This window comes from Elaeis guineensis, chromosome 13 (genome assembly GCF_000442705.2).
Source record: "Elaeis guineensis isolate ETL-2024a chromosome 13, EG11, whole genome shotgun sequence".
In the NCBI taxonomy this organism is placed as follows: domain Eukaryota; kingdom Viridiplantae; phylum Streptophyta; class Magnoliopsida; order Arecales; family Arecaceae; genus Elaeis; species Elaeis guineensis.
Genome location: NC_026005.2, coordinates 23899307 through 23903679, shown reverse-complemented (window position 1 = coordinate 23903679; position 4373 = coordinate 23899307). Strand labels below are relative to the sequence as shown.

Here is a 4373-nt window from a genome sequence, read left to right as displayed (position 1 = left end):
ATGCTCTTTTAATGATCTCCAACGGCTCTATTTCAGCTCAGATTTTTCTCTACCATCTATTGAAGCTATAAAGGCACTTAAAAGGAGGAAAAAAAAGTAAGATTGAAAAGACTCAAGCATTCATTTCAGCTCTAATCCAAAAGGCCTCTTCAAGCAAAAGAAGCTTTCAATTTAAGTTCACCAATCCCTCAAGTACTCATTCAAGTCTTCAAGCATCTTGAGAAAAATTACAAAAGCTTCCTTTTTATTATATAAAATATATTTAAAGTTTTATTTGCTCATTAAAGGAGCTAAATTTATATTTTCATGTGATTAACTCACATACTCTATTTTATCTTGATTTTAGTTTTAGAAGGGTTCTAAAACTTAGAAAGGTTGGTCCGAACCTTGAATCAGATTATTTTGGATTGGCTAGTACCTGAAAAATAAGTATTCTAACTTGAGATAGCTAGAGTCAGAGGTACCGATGTTGTATTCTTGATTGAATACAGTTTAGTAGATTTAAATTTCCAAGTAGGAGCTTGAGGAGTGGATGTAGGTGCAAGATTGGCACCGAACCACTATAAATCTTATTTATTTGTGTTGTGCTTACTTGCTCTCTTTCTAAATTTCTTTATCTTTTTGCATTCTTGCATCTAATTTCTACACCTTGCTTAAATCACTCTCTACATATATCCTGCTCATTGTTATTTAATCCTTGCAGTTCTAAATTAACTTTAAAATTTTAAAAATCCAATTCAACCTCCCCTCTTGGGTGCATAGCTGGGCAACAATAATTGATATTGGCATTGGCAGTGGCCAGGAATAAATGACCTAAAATTATGGGATTCTAATTTAGCTTCTAGGATGGTTCCATATCAAGTACGAAGAAGTCTATTGGAAAATAACATTGATTTACTCTAAGTCATGTGGCATTTTTATTGATCTATCGACTAATTACAGAATGGCCGACATGGATTTCAGTTCTCCAATCCTAAAATTTTTCGTAGATCAAGATTGAAAGTAAGTTCACACTAGCTCTTAAATCTAATAGAGCTTGGTCAAAGGTGATGCCTCATATAATACATGAAATTAAAGGAGCACTGAGGTCTTTCATTTTCTGAGGCAATGGATTCAACAGAACTATATTTACATCCTCAGACAGCATAATTCTCTTTATTGTTCTCGACTCACGCTTTTGTGTGCAAAATTTTTTAAAAAAATTTTCGTAAGTCGAAACATGCTGAATCACATCGAGGAGGGGTAAATTAATATAAACTTGTTTGAATAATTTCATTAACTTCTTGTTGCATGCTCCTTGCTTTTTGCGAGAAGAACCAACTTTTAAGGCTGAAGGGAATGGGACTTTAGATTTATATGACTTGGATAACTCATCTGTTCTCTTCTTCCCTTTGTCTTTCTCACTCAAATTGAAACCAGCATCCATTCCAGTTTCAAGCTCAGGTTCTTTTATGTGGTTAGTCTCAATACTAAGTCTCAATACTAACCTCTTCTTCTATATCCTCATTTTGGCTAGCATCAGTACTAGCCTTTCTCACCTGATCTTGGTATGGATCCTTAAGAATCCTTTCACTTCTAAGCTTAGAAATTTTGTTGGCATTCTCAAATTGAGAATTCTTAGGTGGGACATTGAATTGATGAATGATCTAGGTGGTTGGTGGATAGCAAGTAGATTGTTCCTGGGATTTGCGATAGGTTGGCTAAGTAACTGATCTGGTTCTCTCCTCATAGTGGACTCAGCTATCTATCCTATTTATACTTTTAGCCTAATGATAGATTGCTGCTGAGTCATAATCAATTGTTAGAGTTGGTTAAACCTATCGTCGACTAGAGGAGTCTGTTGAGGAGGTGGGTATGAAAGCTGATTGTAAAAGGATAACTGGGTAGGCTGACTAGACTGACCTCTATTATAGGTATAGTTTTTATATTGGGGCCTATTTTAAAAATTTTGCATAGATGGCATTTGGGTCTGATCCTGAGTCTGTTGAGGTCTCCAAGAAAAATTGAAGTGGTTCCTCCAACTTGGGTTATATGTGTTTGAGAATAGATATTAATAGGCTTGGAGTAATCTTGGACAGCATGACTTGTTCTTGGATGAAAGATAGAAACTGTGCAGCCATGGGATATTCATTCACATGGTGGGTGAGGCTAGCATAGATAGAATAAGTCTCCTAATAATTGAGAGGTGGTGTATATTTTATAGGAGTTTGTTGATCTAGGACGATGACCTAATCTAACTTCTAAGCGAGAAGGTCAATTTTATCTAATTTTTGAGCTATCAGATTTAAGTCAATCTTAGGACTAGAGTCTATATATTTAATTTCATAGATTCCTATCTACTTTTGGTGAGGAATCGACCTTTCATAAGAAGATAGTAAAGCATGATTGATCGAGTTCTCACTCAAAGTCTCAAACAGGATATAGGCTTCATCTTTACTCTTACTCATGAATGCACCTCCACAAGATGCATCTACCATCTATCTATACTAGTCACCAAAACCCTCATAAAAGGTTTGAATAATTTGCCACTTAAATAGACCATGGTGTGGGCATTTTCTAAGAAGTTCCTTAAGTCTCTCCCATGACTCATGAATTTGTTCTCCTGAAAGTGGAGCAAATCTAGTGATAGCTTACCTCATAGTGCTGGTTCGACCTATGGGATAGAATTTCTTAAGAAATTCATGCTGCATTTCAGCCCAAGGTCGGATTGGTCTCCCTATTGTACCAAGCCAGTACATGGTTTTGTTCTTAAGTGAGAAGGAGAATAGGGTCAATCTAAGTGCATCATCAGTGAAATTCTAGATTTTTATAGTAGAACATATTTCTAAAAACTCATCTAGATGTTTATATGGATCATCATTGGTGTTCTCATAAAAAAATAGGAGCATCTGGATTGTGGTCAACTTGATCTCATAATATCTCACTGGGATTTCAAGTAAGTGGATACAAGTCGATGGGTTATAGATGGAAGGAATAAAATATTCTTTCATCTGTCTAGGTGGTTCTTTAGGATTTTTAGCCATTTGGTTATCGGGTTTAATGTGTATCAACTATCAATTTCAGAGTTAGGTTCAACTAGGTTAGGATGAAGTGATCTCCTATCATGAATGTACTAGTACAAATCCTAATGTATAGTTTAGATTTTTTATTTTCTTCTTCTTCTTTTTTTATTAAATCATAAGTAAATTAGCAAACAATTAAACCTAGACACCTACAGGTTACTTAGACCTAACAGTTTGACATAAAGTAGCTCGACCTAGATGCGAGTTGGGTCTATTTTCACTTTCTTTAACTAGCCAGATAAGAGGTGAAATTGTGGGAGTCCCCCCGTTGCTTGTCTTAGACATCAATTAGATTGGCCAAGTAAGCTAACGAAATCAATTAAATAACCATGAGTCTACTTAGGCTTAACCTTTTTAACCTCTTGCCTTAGATACCAGTTTCAGAGATGAGTCCAAACTTATTTTGCACTTGACTTCACCACAATACTCGAACTGAACTCAATTGATCCTAGGAGTCAATGTCTATTAAATTTTAATTAGGCTTGGATTAATGTAAGATGCTGATTGATTATTTTTGAACTAAGAAAGGGTAATGAAATCTCTATCTTATCTTATTAATTTAAAAAACTCTTTGCCTGGTCAAGTAGCAATTGGCTTTATTTTATAGTTTAGTTTGCTTAAGTTGACGGATAAGATGGATGACTATTGGCATAGCAGTCATCATGACACAGCCTCTTTCACTTCTCGTAGAAGAAAGATTGAACAAAAAATGGTTGAATGAAACAGATCCTCAATCCTACCTTGACGCACTTCTCGCTTTGATATTGTTGCCCTTAAGTCAATTTAAAATGAAGGTGCACAATCAGGTTCAAATAAGGGATTCTATGTAACTGAACTAAATGCATGAAACTAATCAAGCTTGAAAGCTTACCTTGTCTCCAGTGATCACCAAAAATAAATCTAAGATGATGAATAGTTCTAAACAATTAAGTTTCTACTCTTATCATGCAATTTTTATTAAGTTTATGTAGGTGAATTTTAAGTTAATTTGAAAAGAAAAAAGTAATTAATACTAAAAAAAGAAAGCAGTTTAGGATTAGGATTGATCTTACCAACTTAAAGCTTTTCATCCTTCTTTTCTTCTCTTTTTTTTTTATTTTTTCTATAAAAAAATAAAAAATCAAAAAATTTAGAAAGATATATTTATAAGAAAATAAAAAAATCAAATGTTAAAATTGATGCTTTCTCCAACAAAGATGCCAAAAACTTGATGTGCGCAATATTGTCATTAGGACATCATGCAATCAGTTTAATTTCAACTCCTAAAAAATTTTTGTAAATAGCAACTCGTCAGGTCGAATCCATGGAGAA

At 34.2% G+C, this 4373-nt stretch overlaps 1 non-coding gene across 1 annotated transcript; it reads left to right on the top strand.

Annotated features, from left to right (window-relative positions):
* The first annotated feature begins 2535 nt into the window (after window positions 1-2535).
* LOC114914757 (small nucleolar RNA R71) lies at window positions 2536-2642 on the top strand. The gene has a single exon (XR_003802426.1). It is a non-coding gene; the product is annotated as a small nucleolar RNA R71 (small nucleolar RNA).
* Window positions 2643-4373: the final 1731 nt, after the last annotated feature.